Raw genomic sequence first — 18,491 nt, forward strand, 5'->3', positions numbered from 1 at the left:
GGTTTCTGGGAGCCCATGGACTGCTATGTCTTTTAACTATAGCCTATCAACAAGGTAATTTTATAGCCTTCTGGCTATGAGATAATTAAATATATGTATAACAAATCTACCTTGTAGACTGAAACTCCAAGTGTGTGCTTGGGTGACCTCAGGGTCCCAGTGGGGGTTATTTATTTGATTCCCATGCTAACAGAATGTTTTAGGGATTTGCTACTTATGTGAAATCCCTGTACCGGGTTTCTGAGCCATCTACCAAACAGCTGATCCACTCATCCAGGTTAACCACCTTGTTTCCATCTGTGTCACAGGACTCGGAGGACGGAAAGTGGATGGCAAACAACAGACTTGCTCTCTTTGAAGAATTGTGGGAACGCTGCAATGCCCCAAGTGTTTGCAACACGCCTCTGAGCTAAGTATCAATTAAAGTAAGCATACTTTTGAAAGAAAGCCAGCGTATTGCTAACTCTGGCTTTCTTTTTAATTCTCTTGAGTTTTATTTACAGCTTCTGTGTAAAAAAGAAAAGAGTCCATATGATGGCAGAGAAACATGATCTGAGCAAATCCTAATAATGTGAAAATCGGAAAGCAGAGTAAAGGGCTTAGTATAGGTAAGCGTGCCTGTCCTTTTAAGGTCTGAGTTTAAATGCAAAACTCTAGAACATTGTGGTTTATGTAGCTGGCCTTGGTCTGGCCCGTCAGGGCCAACGAGAGCTACTAAGAAGCTCTTTCTCTTCTCTAATAGTATTTAGTGTATCAGCTGTTGCTCTAAGCTCCTTGTGGGCACAGGCTCTGTGTGAAGAAATGAACTCTGCAGGCACACCGCAGGGGTGCTATTTTCAAGATCGGTGTGATCTGTATGTCAGTCCAGTAATTCTGAGGGCCTGACTTTCGATTTAGGAGTGCTGAGGCTTGCCAGTGCCAGGAACGAAGCAGGAAGTAACAGAATTGGTGTTTAGAAGGCAACTAAGTGATGAAGGAGATATAGATGGGAGGAGGAAAAAGCAGAGTATTCTTATGCAATTCATACTTTTCAACTTGTATTTCTTTTTCACATGTTTCTTTGATTCCTTTCCCACTCCTTCCTCTGCTCTCGTTTTCTGCTTCTCGCCTGCTTAGGCTCAAATAATACATAGTGCTAGAAGACATTGGTCCTGGTTTTTGTCTGTAGAAATGTGTAGAAGAGATTAGAGTTTAAGCAACCTCAGCTCTGGGCTGGATTTTGTGTGCCTAAAACACATTAAGAGTACACCGGTTGGGCAAAAAATATAATATTCGCTCTTCCGCTGTTAGAGAAAAGTTGGTCTTAAAGTTCATGAGTCTGGCTCAACAGGGCCAAAAGGGACCTCATCTGTGCTAAACGTGATACTTTGCCTTGTTGTTTGATTGGAATAGTTCTCAAGGTCTAATCTTTCAGTTTGTCCTCTCTGGTGTAGGCTAAAAAGCTTCCTAGTTGAGGCTGAACTAAGACTTAAAATATTTTATTTTTCTGCTGTCCCTCTGAATGACCTTGGGCAAATCTAATCTCAGTGCATCTGTTTGGCAGAACCAGTGTGCCTCTCCCAGGAGTGGGAGAGGTAAGTCATTAATGTTTACAGTGTCTGAGTGTTCCGGAGGAATGAGGAGCATACAAATGCCTACAGAGATAGGCAAACTTCCAGAGCTGTAAATTGGAAATACCATCCTTATTTAGTGTACGATAGCTAATAATTTGTGAATTGCTTTAAATGAGCATGGCTGAAGTCTGCTTAGAGTTCATATAAAGCAATAGTAATATGAGCTGTGAGCCTAAATTAAGCTGGGTCAAATGTCTGCCAGTAACGTTAGCCATGCTAGTACTAGCCAAGTTTTTTTAGTAGGCTCTTCTGTGGAGCACCCACATGTCACCACCCTGACAAGCAACTCACCAGCTTGTTCTTCATATCTCATGCTATAGCTTACGTTGCCCCACAGCTACCATCAAAACTGGCTCAGTGAGATGCGGATCCAAGCTTTAAGTTGCTATACTGTGATGAGTCTAGTTCACCTGCATTGTGCACCTAACTGGGTGGCTGTATAAAAGCATCTAGTAAGTATGAAATGTGTAGCTGAAGGGTCCCTGCTGTTGTATTTTTAGTTCAACTCGGAGCTCCAGGAGGTACTGCTGCCTGCTGAGCACTCAGCACATCAGCTCTTTATTTCAGGCTTTGACCATCCTTAGAGAAGGATGGGGGAGCTTTCCAGAGATGCAGCCTTCAGGAGGTACCTTCCCATCCCCAGGGCCTCGGGTAACGCGCCTGGAAATGAAATGCGTTGCATTTAAGAGGAGTGAAAACAGAGAAGCACATCTGGAAAAGGAAGCAGAACCTTCTGCCTGCCCAATTTATAGAAATGGTGTGTTGTTATTTAACAGAAGGGGATTTTCACTTTAAGGTTTAGTGGAAAAACACTTCAGCACGCTATGCCAGGGGATGGTGTAGATAATGAAGATTTTAAGCTCTTGCTGACCACATCTGTGGTTTCTGTTATGTTCTGTGGTGTGGACTCTCCACTGCAATATTCCCAAGAGGGAAGGAAGGAATAAACTTAGGCAATCAAAGCATTTTTGTAATACTGGAAATATAGGTATATTCTATGTATTTTTAAAAATGTGAGAAAGCAAGGGTGATACAAAGCTGTTAAGTCTTACTTCAATCATCATGCATTTTGGCTGCAGTAGTAGTTAAACAGTTTTTCAAAAGTCCTTCTATGAACTTGGTTGGATAATGGCTTCTTCAAAGGAAATCATGTTCCTCTAATTTGCTGAGCTTCAAGTACACCAACAAACAGTGGACAAAGGCATGCTTTGCTTGTGATCTCAAAAAAAAAAAAAAAACCCAAAAAAAACCAAAACCCAAAAAAACCCCTGTTGCCAACATGACTCTTAAGAGCTTATTAAAGTACTAAGCTATTATGGATTAAAGCAATGTCCTGGTTTACATACAGGTTAAAAGAAAAAGTGATGAAAAGCTTTTTAGTTAAACTTCAGCACAAAGCTGAATTAATTATGATGTACCTCAAGATTTTGTTAAGACCCAGGTTAAATTACACAATATTTAAGGAACAGTGTTTTTGAGGGCTAAGTGAGATGGAGGTGATGGAAACTCCAAGGAGCTTTCAGGTTTCAGTGCTTTCCAATGGCATATTAAATAAAGAATCAATAAATGCTATATAATGCCAAGGTAAAGAATGAATTAATTTAAACCATTCAAGAGTACTGAAGAGTTGTTAATTGATTAACAGATGACTTGGTAAAAGCCTCAGATGTTGCTGTGCATTGCTCAGCAAAATCTGTGTGACAGGTCAAAAAAAAGACAAGTGACCAGCATATACAGGACAGAAAACAGGACTGAATGCGTGCCAGAGCATGTAAGTGTTCTTACCTGATGCCATGTTTGGTCCTCAACAACCTGGGAGGCGTGTTAGAAACCAAGGACTTAATCTAGAAAGGATCTCCAGAAACTCTCACAATCATAGAATCGTGGTTTGGGGTAGAAGGGACCTTAAAGATCAGCTAGTTCCAACCCCCCTGCCATGGGCAGGGACACCTCCTGTTAGACCAGGCTGCTCAAAGCCCCATCCAGCCTGGCCTTGAACACTTCTGGGGATGGGGCATCCACAGCTTCTCTGGGCAACCTGTTCCGGCACCTCACCATCCTCACAGTAAAGAATTTCTTCCTAATATCTAATCTAAATCTCCTCTCTTTCAGCTTAAAACCATTACCCCTCATCTTATCTAATGAACCTGTTATTGAAACAGGTTTTCTTTTTTTTTTTTTTGAGAAGATCAACTATAGATAGAAAGAATATTTTTCTACCCCTTTCCTGCTTTTACTTTATTATAATCTGGTTTCTTGCCTGGAGTACGGCACAGATGTGACTTGGGGCTAGCAATCGTCCTGGGAAATGTAAGTGGCGGTGTTGCTATTAAATAGAGATCAAGTAGCCCGGAGAAGGATGAGCACAGCTTCCCTGTTGGAGCCCTGGCTGTATTTCGGTCAAGCTCATGCAGTCCTCGCCTGCCGTGCTTGTCTGCTCCCCTGGTCCCCATTACCTGCCTTGGACCTGCCCAGGAGGCACCAGGAGAGCTGGTGCGTTGGCCCTGCTGAGCCAGGAGGTGCCTGGCTCCTTGGTCAGGAGGTGCTCACCCCCTCACTTTTATCAGACTCAGCTCCTGATTTGGGGCTCCAGAGCAACCTCACTGCTGGCCCTGGCAGCCGATACTTTTGCAGTATCGGCTGCCAGGGCCAGCAGTGAGGTTGCTCTTGGAACCCCAAATCAGGAGCTGAGTGCTCACAGCATTGGCAGAAAGATTGGGAACTGCTGGTCTGGGCTGACACTTCTTGAGCTGCCTTTACCTTATTCCTGCTGGCAGCCTTTCTAGGCATTTCTAGGTAGGTGATGCCCAGTACTTGCTCTCTGCTTTTCTTTCTTTCCATGCCACCCTCAAAAATGAAACGGGAAAGATGAGGTACTTTCACTTAGGGGGTCTTATTCTTCCAAATTCTGGCATAGGTGTGCTGGGATGGGTAACCAAAATCCTTCTGGTGGAAGATCATAAGAGATCTGGAAAGTTAAGTTACCTGTGGTGGTCAGAAAGTTTTCCATCCTCTGAGAATCAAGGGTTAAAAATAAGACTAGATCTCTGTAGCTGGCAAAGGCTGTGACAGGATCTCCACCTTGCTGCCTGCTGGAGCTTCTCCCCTGCTGCCAGAGATGTGCTTCAGGTGTTGCTGGCTCTGGCAGCGCAGCTCAGGGGTCCCTGTGGATCCTGGCAAAGGCATCGCCTTTTTGGGGTGCCCCCCAAGAGCCCAGCTCAGCCAGGGGCTGCTTTGGATTTCAGCAATTGCTGAGGCCATGACTTTGTTACAAAATGCCAGTCCCGTGACTGTTTACAGCACGGTTCACAAGATTGTACGTGGAACCGAAGCCAGATCTTTGGTGTTTTACCCTAATCATGAGGACATAGTTAAAAACCACTGTCTGGCCGGGCTAGGCCGTGGTGTAACATACTTGGCAGTAACGGGCTTCCCTGATGTGGTTATGAAGAAGTAGTAAGCAAGGCTGGTCTTTTTTGTGTCAAATATCCCTACGACCCTTTCCTCTTGTTTCCCCATCTCTGCTGATGGTTAACTCTTGGTGAAGTGTTTTGGCTTTGCTTTAATAAACTGTAGACAAAAAAAATTAAAAAAAAATATTGCATGTCATCTCACCAAGCAGGCAGAGCTTTTTGGTGTCGTTGCACAGTGACAGCTTTTCTGGGGGTGTTTGCATCACACGCTGTGTCCTGACCTGGGGCAGGCCTGTGAACATGGCTTTCATTATCTAACATGGGTGTCCAATAGCTTTGCTGCTCTTTGTGAGCCTGCGGAGCTTTTTCCTGATGCAGGAAAGGAAATGAAAGAGGAGAGCTCTGCCGTTACCTTCACCCATTAGTGCTGGGGATGGGGATGGTAATTTCAAGAGGAAAGTGGACACTTTTGCAGTATTGACTGCCTGGGCCAGCAGTGAGGTTGCTCTGGAGCCCCAAATCAGGAGCTGAGTCTGATAGAAGTGTTGCTCTGCTTGGTTGGTGGCGCTCTCATGAACCAAGGCAGTCATCCTAGCACTTGTAGGGAGAATCACAGAATGGTAGGGTTGGAAGGGACCTCTGGAGATCATCTAGTCCAACCCCCTGCCAGAGCAGGTTGCACAGGAACGCGTCCAGGAGGGTTTTTGAGAAGTAAAGCCCAGGACAGATGGATTAATACAAGCTACAGGAAGGCCTTTTCCTGGGTTTGAGAAGAAAGCAGCAGCAAACTTTGAGCAGCACGTGGGCTGAGAGCAATCGCTCAGAGTTTACCTTGCTCATGTTTTTTTGTGATACATTAAAGCCTGCTGGATTAGGGATAACTGTTGGGTCTGATCATAGGCAGCTATGCACAAAGGTGGCTGTTCCTGTCATCTGATGGCAAGACCTGGAGCAGGCGTGGACCCTGTTGAGTCGCCCTGGAGTGTCCTGAACCTGAGTGTATCCAAGGCACAGCCCCCTTACCCTGGAAGGCAAAGCCGTGTGCCTCCAAGGAGAGCAGCCCGGGCTGCAAAGCCCTGTGCAAAGCAGGGCACTGCTCAAAGGTGGCCCAAGCTGGAGAGCTTGCTCCAAAGGAAAGCCCATCACCGGGAGAGCCTGCAGGTGGCGTGCTCCCTGTCTCCCTGCCCTGTGATCGCCTGTGTCTCCCGCTGTAGACAGTACAGTTCATGGCAGGAAATCTTCATCCACAATAGCTACTGAAAAATTTCTCCCTTAAAGCCTTCACTGTAGAAAGGGAGAAGGAGGGAAGATCAGGTTATGGTGTGATTCACATACATTCCTCCTTGAGTAGTAGGAGGAAGGAGCAGACAACTACCTGAGGCTTTCACTGTGCCTTCCAGGTGACTAAGCAGCAATTTTATTTTTAACAAAAGCTAATGCTAGGAAGGTGAATGGAGCTGATGATACATCTGAAAGCGCTTGTGTCACTTCCTGCATTGTGAAAATCCGCTTAGTCTTTGAGAGACGCATTGCATTGCGTTATATTGATTTTTCTACTTTGGGTAGAGCGTGCTTTTTTGCTTTCTCCCCTGTGACAGATTAGGTCATCTCTGCTGAAGGTCACTGATGGCTTTTCAGCATCTTTTTCATTGCTGGAGGTTGGTGTTTTGGCTCCCCTGTCTGTGCTTGTTTTGGCCAGCAGGTGGTACTAAATGAAAGGTTAATATTGAAAAAAAAGTTTTCTTTTGCTGAGCTCAAAGTGGAGGATAAAAGCTGTACTTCTGATAACACAGAGGCCTATAACAGACAAAAAACTATTAGAAATGCTTATATCCTCAAATTGCTTCTCTATGCAATATTGCTTTCTTTCATGATTAAAACATTTGAATTTTAAACTTGTCAGTCATGTAAATGACTGCCACTTTTATTCAGTGTGCAGTTAGCAATGTATGTTGTTTCACGTCCTTGATGGCATCTTTTCTAGAAATGAATAAATGCTAATAATTAGGCTTTTAGTAAAAACAAAGCCACAAAAGCAGTCATGAAGTGATTTCATTATTAAAAAAAAAAAATTTACTTTAAAGAATGTATATCTAAAGGTAGTGCTTGAAAGCATCAATATAAAGTGTTTATCCTCTAAGATTAACATGGAATTTTCACCCACTATTTTTATCCTTTTGCCACTTCACTTTCTCTTATGTCACAGTCAGCGTAATCCATCTCTCGTTGCCAGATGTCGTCTGTCCTGCGTTGGGAGGGGTGTTAGGCCCCCTTACTCCAACTCTTTTCAGACAGGCTTGGATAAAGATCACGCGCGGCATCTGCTAGCTTATTGCTGCTTATTTCTGGAGCTCTCCCTGCTCCCGTTACGTGGAGCATATCACACACATGGCGCATATCACACACAGAGCAGGCTGCAGTCTTTGCCAGCTTCTTCTAGTAGGGAAATCCTACTAGTGCGGCCCCTGAGTTGTTACTGGAGTCCATGGGCTGTCCCCGAGAAGGGCTGATGTGCTTCTGTGCCGCCGGTACCACATCCCCTCTGAGCACCCTCCCTGCCCAGCAAGCAGCTTGGACGGTGTCTAAGGCACCGTGGCCCTGGGGGCTGAACACAGGGCTGCAGGCAACAAATCTGCCCATTTGGGCTCATTCTGTGACACTCCCACAGATTTTAGGGTTTTTTCCCCCCCTCTGCAAAACAAGGGTAATACTTAAATATTTCACTGCAAAGTTGTGACCTGCATTCATATTTTCAAGAAAATATATTATTGCTATTTCATTAACTTCTCCAGTCCAACCTGGTGTTCCCATCTGGGAGGAACTACATGTGGAAAAGTGAAGTACAACCATTACGAGGAAAAAAAAAAAAGGACTTTCAGAACACATTATTAGAAAAAACAGGGTAGGAAGAAATGGTGGCGTTTTTCAGCTTCAATTCTAAAACCATTTTACATTACATCTGGGAAATACTTTCTTCCATCTAGTGTTAGAATGATATTTTGTAGATATATTTCATATATAAATGTATTTATCCTTTTGTCTCCCAGGTTTTGCACATATAAAGCTAATATGAATAGTACAACTGATAACCAAGCATTTATCCGGAAATGCAATTTAAGATTGAAATCAAATGTGACTGAAAGGCAGGATTGAGGTTCAAAGCCCAGGTGGGCCCCGTCACTTCTCATATGGCTTGCGATCCCACCTCTCTATTGCGTGTCACTTGTCAAACAGTATACTATCACTACTGGATGGAGCATGGTAAATTATGAATGTGTGTATGCATCTGCAGAAATATAATACCGGAGAGGAGGGGGAGGAACCACAAGCATTGCATGCGTTTGCTGAGCCTCAGTACTCTGCACCTTTCGCCTTCTAAGCTGCAACCAAATGTGGAAAATTACAATCCTTAAGGAATTTGTTTCAGAAAGTGATGAGGGAGTGAAAGAGGTGTTACGCTGGAAGCTGGAGCTCAACGTTGACAATGTGAAATGTGCATCTGCTAGCTGGTAACATAAAATGGGAAAGAATGTTCTTTACAAACCTGCCCGTGATCTCCAGTTGCTTCTCCAGTTTCTGCCTGCTTTCCCCTTTGCTGCTGTGATGTGACCGCCATCTGTCCTTGCTCTCTGGAGTCCCTTTCCTCCCAACCTGGCCCCGAGGCTCTGTTTTTTTTTTCTCTAGTAACTCTCCTCATGCTCCTAAAGCCTCTCAGACCCCACAGAGCTCATATCAAGCACACCTTCTTCAGCCTTCTGGGCCAGCCAGCTGCCTTCCACATCCCTCTCTATGCTCTTCCTCCCAAAACCTGTCCTTTGCATTCTGTGACACTGTCTAGCCCTTTGCTCATCATCAGTGTCTGCTGGAAGCTCTTTCTCTAATGGCCTGAGAGACTGCTGGAAGGACCACAGGAGTTTTGATCCCGTTTTCTTCCTCCTCTACAGCTTGACTGCAGGAAATCTTGCCTGCAAAGCCCCAGGTGACCACTGTTTTCAGGCGCGCACTTCAGCGTCCTTCTCCTTCTGCTATCCCCTCCCTCCAAATGAATTTCCTGGCCAGCCTTGCTGGCATCATGTCAGCGTCCACCTTAGACCAGCTTTTGAGCTCTTTCTTTCTGACTACTACAGGCATCACCACTGTCCTGCTGTGCCTCAGGCTGACCCATGCAAATGTCCTTATATCCAAAAGGGGTCTATATTTCCCAAGCTGACCTTGAATGAAAGCTGTAAAGGATACATCCTTCCTTTCCATCTACGCTAAACCTCCTGCTCGGACTGTAACCCTTTCACATCTCTGTTACTGTAGTATGCTTCTCTCCATCCTTTGCAAACCTTCCTGCATCCTCATGGCGTGCCGAGGCAAGGACCTTGTGGTGTTTTAAGTCTGTTTTGAGTTTCCCATCTCTCACCCCTCTCTGCTCCAGCACATGAGAAGTTATTGATCTCTCCTGTGACTGCCTTCATGGTCTAGTGCCTCTGGCCCCTTTGCAGTGAGATGTCAAACCTTGCTTCTGACTTGTCCACAACAACGCCATCTAGTCTTTCCCTTTGGCTGCAAAGGCCTCGTTATGTTTTATTTCAGTACAACGGATTTCTTAAATTCCTCTGGGCTTTCCATAACAAATATTAAAAGTAAAAATTCTACTATAAATGACCATATGAATCTCCATCTGAGTCTCTTCCAAACTGTCCTCTGTCTCAACAACAGATGAAGAGGTTTAAGAGTTAGACGATGCTGCTGGCGTGCTGAGATCGCTGCCTGTCACAATGAGCAATGGTGTTTTATTGGTTTGGTACTCCTATGCTTACCTCAGTCACTTATCTCTTGTTTTGTACTAGATTTAAGCCTGTGGCAGACAGAAAGGCTTAATGGTTTTTGGCTGCGTTGCACCTCCTTCTAATTGATAGCTAGAAAACACAAGAGTAACGGATAAAATTAACCCCACTACCATTTATAGAATGAGCATCTAAACAAGAATAGAGGAGTTTACCATTTAAATTTCTGCAGCCATAACTGCCTTTGATTGTTTGCAGCATAACCTCCCTGGAGTTACTACATCAAGGTATGAACTGGGAAGATTATCCATGCCGCCTCGCATCACTGCCTGGGACAGAACAGTCCTGTGTTTGAAAGGTGAGTTAACAAAGGGAGAATTGAAAAATTAAGTACTTGCTTTAGAAAACGGCACCAGTATGCCATTTTCTGACTCTGAAAACAGAGCTGTTTTGCTTGTGTATAAAGCCGCTTGCAGAGCTGGGGCCTTGAGCCCCTGAATGATGTTTAGATATTACTTAATAGTACCATTGTATTATGTATTAAGTTGTGACATACCTCCTTAAGGACTTGTACTGTTTCCTAGAGTAATTCTTGAATTTCCTGGTTTTATTTGCCTTTTTCAGAGGTTTCTCCGGAAATCTCTATACTACTCAAATCTTTATAAACCCGTTTCCCCTCAGTTATTTGTGCTAAGTGTTCAGTACTGCTCTTGAATGCTCAGCATGCTGAGCAGGTCAGATGGATTCTTATAATTCCTACATTTTTCAAAGCCTTACATAGCATTTAAGCCACATGATTCTCTCTAAAATCAGTAAGAGCTGCGTGACTGAAATCCTGTGTAATGTCCTAAAAGTGTAACAGTAGCTACCTTTCAATACTTTGACAATATTTTTTCTGCCTTTGATTCTTGGGAGCAGATGCAGGTTAATTAAACTATAAACTGAGCTTGCAGTAGGCGATCATTATCATTATTTATTCAGGATTGATAAGGCTAGTGAAAATGACCCCTTTCTATACTGCGGCAGGAATTGTGCGTGTATCTGTACATTCAGGAAAACAGCAACAAAGCCATGCGTATGGTCTGCCATAAATCTGAACAGCTGTGCCATTTATTCTCACGTGCAGTATAATATGGCTACATGCAAAATAAAGATTCATTGTCAAGCGCCCTGTGCGCCATGGTATACGCCCGGCATGTCAGCAAAGTTCAGCTCGCAACACTCGGAGCTTTCACGTGCCAGGAGCACGGGCGAAGAAGGGAGTAATGGTATCTAGCCTAGTGCAACGTAACCACAGACAGCCCTGTAACTGATACCGCTACTCCAATCTTGTTTTTTCACTTTGGACTAGACTTTACAGCTAGTCTGCTGTCTGAGGAGGTGGAGCTGAAGCATGAAGCGGTCCTGGCCTGCTCCCGTTCGAATCAATCAAAATGGTGGCAGAGACAACAGTTAGTGAGTTTTGCCTCCGTTGTGATTTAAAATCCTGAGCTAATGTGCAAAAAAAGAAAAAAGCAAACGGAGCTGCTTAGTGTGGCGAGGTCCATAGAGCATCTGTTCCATGCACTGCAAAACACTTTTCAGTATCTTAAAGGGCTTTGGACTGGTAATTAGAGATTGTAACTGTGGTACATCAAGGAAGAACGCCTGCTCTAAGGAGGTGCTCGCGCCTGCAGTAGAGCCTGGAGTCTGAAAGGGAGACTTCACCATTAACACTGGTTTGAGAATACAAACCCATTTAGCCAGCTGCCAAGGCCTTTTAGTTACTTTCATTTCCCATCTGGACAGGATTTGAACTAGTGACACAAGGCTTGCTATCCTGTTACAAATCCCCTGAAACTTCTGCTTCCCCAGCTCTCCTTACTGGTAAAGCTTTCTCTTTAACAGCTGCCTCTCGCATCCTCTCTGGATGGGGAGGTCCTACAGCTCTGGCCTTAACATTCATGCAGTTTTACAAATAAGTTACACTTCCAGAATATCAGTAATGTTTCTAAAAAAGCCTGGCTGTCTTGAACATCCAGGCAGGCATTTGCCTAGAGGCATCTTTTAGTCTAATTGGATAATTGCCCAATACTGTAAAGGCAGCTAAGAATGCCTACCCCCCTACACACACCCCCCCCCCAATTTTTCATGTTATTTGCATGTATTTGTCTAACATAATTAGCAAAATGCACAAAGTAGCTGTTGATGTTAATTACAAGGCTGCATCTGGAAATACTTGTAGCATCTATTTTTGATGGGATTTTTCAATTTGAAAAACACAATCAATTTTTAGAGCAATAGATAAAGCATCATTTTTCATCTCTGAGAAGAGAATGTATGAACAAGCCCCTTAGGAGTCTTCCATTAAAAGAAGCTTTCATAGTTCCTGCCTCAACTTTTGATTGCAAGGTATTATTAAATACTCTGAAATTTCATTAATTCAGAAGAAAGTGGAAAGAATTCCCCCCCAAAACTATATTTTCATTTTTCTCACGTAAAATTCCTCACCTTGGAATATATCTTTTGTATAGTTAGAGTAACTTATTCCTATATTGAAGATGTGGTATCAGGTGCACTGCAGACTCTGGCGTCTTAAAATACTACTTAACAGCCTTGTTCATACATGCCATAAAATTCTATTACGGTGCATGCTGTTAAACAGCTCACTTCATTAGGAAGAAATGGCAATTACTTCTACGTTTTTACATCTATTCTTTTCTGTACACCTCACTAGGAAACTCTCAAAAAACATTCATACAAATTTGGGTATCCAATAAACTGTTTGAGTCTTATTTAACAAAAACTGAAAAGCAATTGGAGAGACATAGGAGATGACAGTGTAAATTACATTTAGAAAATGTTTTTCTTATGTCTAAAAGATTTTATTTAACATAAATTAAGGCAAACAATTCTAGATGCTATCTATTTGTTTTGCAGCTGGAATATTTTTAATAAGCAAGTGTTAGCAGTAATGTTTTGCTCTTTACTTTGTTAGTGTAATGCGAACGATCCTGTAAAACAATTTATGCTGGAGCTTCAGTTGCTTCTGAAATGTCAAGGTCCCTTTCCGTCAAACCCTAAATCTGGCACTACTGGTTTATATGAGGCAGAAGCCGGGAGGGAATTTGGCTTCTGTAGAGAAAGCACCACTCTCTTGTGGTGATTCTTCAGCCCATTGTCCACAGTTCCCTGCCCAGGGATCACACGCTGCTTAAATGTATATCAAATACTGTGTTTAGCAAGAGCCAGACAGTGGGTTGCTGACCTGCGTTGCGATGATTTTTAAATTTTTTTTGTGATGTCGTCCTTTCGATGTACTGCCTTTGCTGATGGTTAGCAACATAAACCGGTTTTTGTTTGGTGCTTGGCATAACAGGGCCCTGTGCCAGGGAAGGCTGTGCCCTCTGAGGCACTATAGTACAAACTTGGGGGTGGGAGGGAGCTGGCTCTGCTTCCCTTGCAGTGAGCATCACTGCTGTGAAGCCGCCATGCTGGCCTCCTTGCATTGAGAGACATTGCAATCGCTTATTTTGCCAAAGGCAGGAGTTTCACAAAGTGCAGAAACATGCTGGACCACTGTGGAGTACGAATGGCTAGTGGACTAGAAGTCTGCCTCAGAATACATACAGGAGACTTGGATATGCTCTTAAAACAACAAGAAAGTGTAAATGTGGGAAAGTCTTGGCTGTAACAGTATCTTGTTGAAATATTTTTGTGGATGCTTAGGAAACGAGCGAAGCGTTCGGTTAAATAACTGATTTTTTTTTACAATTTTACATAGTCTGGGGAGTGTCCATACTGGGATAAGTAAGCAGCTTCAGACCCCAGCAGAGACCTTGGGGACTCTCAGTATATACACAAGAGGAAGCTATAGCAGGTCCCCTGGTGATTTAACTTGTTGTTTTTGTGGTTAGAGGCATTTCAATTAGGAAACAATTGCTTTCCCCTGAAGGAAGAGTTCAGGATTTTTGCAGGGGTTAAAGCCCACAGGCCCCTATTTAGCTGAGAGATAAGAGTGAGCAGCTTCTATTTATGCCATGCAGCTGTTGAAATGAGCACATTGCTGGCTGGAGGCATCAGCACAGCTGCTTTAAGTAGCTTATTGAATCTGAAGCTTTGCTGTTTACTGCTGCCCTTTTATTCCTTCTTAAAACACAGACAGAAAAATCATGTTTGTTCTCACAGAATAAATACCTGTTCCACTCTTTCTCTAGGAAAAAAACGTGCTCGCTTCTGAAAAGCGACACAGGAAGTCAAATAATACTCACGTAGACTTATCTCAGTTTTCCGGAGCCTGGACAAAGCAACCACAGCGTGTGCGGGAAGAGGTCGAGCCCTATTCTCAGCCTTCAGGGTAGGGAGTCAATGCTCAGACACCGTATGTTTTATACAGCGCCCCATACCACACTATATTTCTTCCCCAGCACCAGCCAGAACCCCGCACGGAAGAGCCCAGGGCACTCAGGGCCCCCAGTAAGAGCCAGAGCCAAGAGCAGACCGACTGGTGCTGCAGCTGGGGTCAGTCTTCACACCAGCCAGCAGTGCCCATAATCATAGAATCTTCATGGTTGGAAAGGACCTCTGAGATCATCGAGTCCAACCATACACACACAAAAAAACCCTACAATCTCTGCTACTAGAGCATGCCCTGAAATGCCAAATCTACACGTTTCTTAAATACCTCTAGGGTCCTTTTTGTTCCTCTCAGGGACAGTTAACTTCCTTGCTGTCAACCACTCCATGCATTAGGGTAGGGTGGTTGCTTTTCTTATGGCTCCCTCTCATTGATCTAGTACCAGGCAGAGGATTTGGAAATAGAACAGAAACCATCCTATGGGGAGGCATCCCGGAGCTCTGAGCCTGTCCTCGGCAGGGCAGGGTGGAAGATGCAGGAGGGAGGGTGGAGGTCAGTACACTGAACTACTGCTGCTCTTCACCCCCTCAGTGGATGTAGGAGGCAGAGTAGATGCTGAGATGCCCTGAGCTGGTTCCAGTTTGTACTGGCTGTGCAGAATCTGAATCACAACCAGGTTTGGAAAAACAGCTTCAAAGCACAAAGGTTTTACATGGCAACCTCTTCTCCCGGCTTCTTTCCCCATGTGGAGCCTGGAGAACTATGCTCCCGCGTGCTGTTTTCCTACAGCCTTTGGTACATGCACATAAAATGCTGTAGCACTGGTTGGTGCCTCACAGGCATGTAAGAAAAAGGGAAACAAAAGAGATTGCAAGTCTATATAAAATTCAATAGAATAATTAAATCTCATGCTGCTGAGGCAATGTATAAATAAAAAATGTAGGCTGTCACCTGTACTTTACGTTTATTTTAAAATGTGATGTTATTAAGTAGAGCATGTCAGTTTGTTAAATTATTTTATTATAGATACCTATATACAATGTGAATTCAAATCAAAACAGCTGGCTACTAAGGAGCTAGAAACAATGCAGTTCCTGTATGAGCTAGTGAAGAAAGTTAGCCTTCATTTTAATTTTAGATATGGGCCTGGAAACATTATGAAGCTTAAATTGAATAGTATATAATGAGTAATTTCAATCACACTGTAACTTTATCTAAAATTGAGGAACCATTTAAATATCTTTCCAGAGAAGAACACCCCATTCTTTTGTGAAAATACGGTTCCAACAATAGCAGTACTTTAATGAAAGCCCTTATTGAGAATGGAAATTAATTACTCAACTGCATAAAAGGACTTATGATGAAATCAATACAGTAGAAATTTGTAATGTTAATTCAAATCTAAATTGACTATGGAAAAAAAAAACCAACTTCAAAGGAACTACTCCAATGGGAATCTTCCGCTGACTTCAGGAGGTGTAGGCAGGGCTTGTAATTATAGCAGAGCTGTAAGAAATGACTGAAAAAAAGACAAGCAATAAAGGAGGACATCAGCCTGTACGCCTGGATGAGTAGGTTCCCTGAAAGCACTGTGGAAATGGGCTCCAGATGTTGTTCTCTTTGTGCCGTGGCTGCATGGCCACCAAGTTTCCCAGTGCACCAGCTATGTGAGGCCGGTGCATTTGGCTCCCTGCTGGGCCCCGCAGTATCTTCTGGCACAAGAAGGTGTTTTTATCATCCAGGGAAGAAGATTGACTGTAAGTCTGCACGCCAGCAGGTAGAGCTTCTATAAATCACAGGCCTTAATAATGTCAGGATAGTGTCAGACTAACCAGGCACCTGGCAAGCGCAAAGCTATTACCGGGCCACCTTGGCCTGACCCCGGGGCTTCCCCAGCTCTATCCAGGCACCAGCAGTGAGTCCCCTGTGCCCATGGTGTAAAGTGTCTGTGAAATGTAGCCCAGGTTCTGCCCTCGCTGCTGCAGGTGCCGTCTCCGTCTCTGGATGTGCAGATTATAAGACTGCTTTGGCACTCTAATCATCCGTGTGCCAAGGATTTACACATCCTAGCATCCCTCTGCAGGTCACGCCCATGAGAGTGCCAGGTTATTGATGCAACTTATCTGTTGTTACTCAAGGTAAAAATCCCTGTCACTGTGGCGCTTGCAACTGGGAGAGAAAGAAGTAACTCATCCAGAAGTCTCCAAAACCTGACACATCCCATCAGTACCCCACAAATACGCTAGAAAACCAACAGGAGCGGAGCACTTCAGCAGCTCTGAGGCTTCCTGGATTTGTAAGGTGAGTCCATAAAAACGCCCTACATCCGCTCCTGCTGTTTGAGATCCAGATGGTCATTTAGGACTGCACTGAAGACTGCCTGTGCGCACGGGGGAAAGGGCTTGGATGCGATGGGAAGCGTTAATTTCCCAACTCTAGGTACTGCTGTGAACAGGCTTCTGAGCTGGGAAGAGGCAGAGTTGGGTTAGGTAGATGCACACTCCAACACCAGTCGGTGCCGTGGGGTACTTTAAAACTTTTTCACACACCTAATTAAAAATGGTTATGCTGTTCATCTAGTATATCTGGGCTAGAACTTACATGATCTACTTCGGGCTATGATATAGAGACAGTTATAAAAGGAAGAAAACGGCTATTCTGAATAGAAAAAGCTCCCAAACGATAATTACAGCATCACCATGTAGATATGGCAATTTAGCTACAAATGTCACCACAGTAACTCAGAGCAGATGCATGGCATACTCCATTCAACGTGCTAACTGCTGAAACTTGGTTTTCCTTTTCCCCTGGAATTTTTTTCTCCCCTTCTATATAGGTTGGTTTTGGGTATTTACAAGCAACCCCCGTAAACTGTCATACATCTGGGCAGAATTGACCCTGAAATGTATTCACCATACTGCGTGCAGCCAGGCTTACGCTAATAAAGAGTGCTCTGAAGAAATAGGTTAGCTGCAGCATTAATCTGCTTTGTAGCCTGGGTTGAAGCAGGACTAATGCTGTGAGCTCCGCTAGCTCTTGGGAGCCGCACGCCACCCTTGGGAAGCGATGGCTGAGAGGCTGAGGACCTTCCCAGGGTAACGGTATATTCAATACACACCCAGCTCTCGGGGCTGCGAGGCAGCACCCGCCCTCCTCCCTCTTTCTTTACACAGCTGGGAGGAAGCTTCAGCATCGACCCCATGCTCCCCCTGAACAGAAAGAAACCCCCCCCATGTGATGAGGGGAGTAATACATATGATACACTGAAGTGGTGAGGATTAGGCTTCCAGCAGAAGAAGGTGGTTTCTGTGTCGGTTTGGAAGCTGCCCGACTGGTAACGAATGACTAAAAAAAAAAACCAAACAAAAAAACCTAAGAATAAATGAATAAATGAGCCTTGCTGTTTGGCTGTGACATGCACATTCAGCACAGCTGGCCAGGTCCCGGGAGGACGGCCGCGTCCTTGCCCTTCCACAGCCTGCCCCGTGAGCACTCTCATTTGAGGCCAAGGAGATTTTTAGATGCCACAGGATAAAGGCTTTGAAGAAATGACTGTTATTACTGTTCTGATTGTTCTTATTACTGTTATAATTAGGATGATGGTAAGAGCTGAAAGCCTGAAAGATTAACCCATTGGTACAAGTTCAGGTAGCTTCTTGAATTCTCAAGCTATTTATATACAACAGGCAAAAGTCAGAGTGAAAAGGGAAGCTGGTTTATGAATCTGTTCGGGCAGGAGTTGAGCTGAACGCGCTCCAGCCTGCAGCTGGGAAAGCTGTCCCAGACTGAAGGGGGAGGAAAGGTTTGATTAATTTTCCAACAAGGGCCTGTAACTTGTTTTCCTTTGTATTAAACATAAGTAAAATTCTGTAGAATTTGCAAGTTAAACTTGTATCTCACTTGCGTAGTAAACATTTTGTTTATTGCTGCAGAATTTGCTGGATGCCCTTACACAGGTCCATTGCAGTCTCATGAGCACGTTAAAATGTATTTTAGACACCTCTCTATGGTGCTCAGATACCAGGAAAATTCCTCTTGGATCCTTCCAGGTACGACTCCTCATTTTGCAGTGTCATCCTGTGATGCATCATTCTGCTGTATCACTGTGGCCAAATCAATTCCCCGGCCCATTCCATTAACCCATGTGGCTCCAATACCTACCTCTTCTTTACCACACGGAGAATTTTTTTGCCTGCACAAAGGTACAAGAGGAGTTTTCTGCTAGGGAGAAGATGTAATGATGGTGAATAGCAAGCAGGCAACACCGCGGAGTTGGATGGTGGGACTCGACACATGGGATCAACCTTTCCGCTAGCACGTATGTACATGCTGTTGTCTCAGGATAGTAAAAAGC

The 18,491-nt window shown here is 44.1% G+C and overlaps 1 long non-coding RNA gene across 1 annotated transcript; it reads left to right on the forward strand.

Annotated features, from left to right (window-relative positions):
- Positions 1-326: 326 nt before the first annotated feature.
- On the forward strand, positions 327-18,283 carry LOC128911641 (uncharacterized). The gene is made up of 4 exons (XR_008467130.1): positions 327-425; positions 10,060-10,159; positions 16,276-16,438; positions 18,070-18,283. It is a non-coding gene; the product is annotated as an uncharacterized LOC128911641 (long non-coding RNA).
- Positions 18,284-18,491: the final 208 nt, after the last annotated feature.

Source organism: Rissa tridactyla, chromosome 6 (genome assembly GCF_028500815.1).
Source record: "Rissa tridactyla isolate bRisTri1 chromosome 6, bRisTri1.patW.cur.20221130, whole genome shotgun sequence".
Taxonomy (NCBI): Eukaryota; Metazoa; Chordata; class Aves; order Charadriiformes; family Laridae; genus Rissa; species Rissa tridactyla.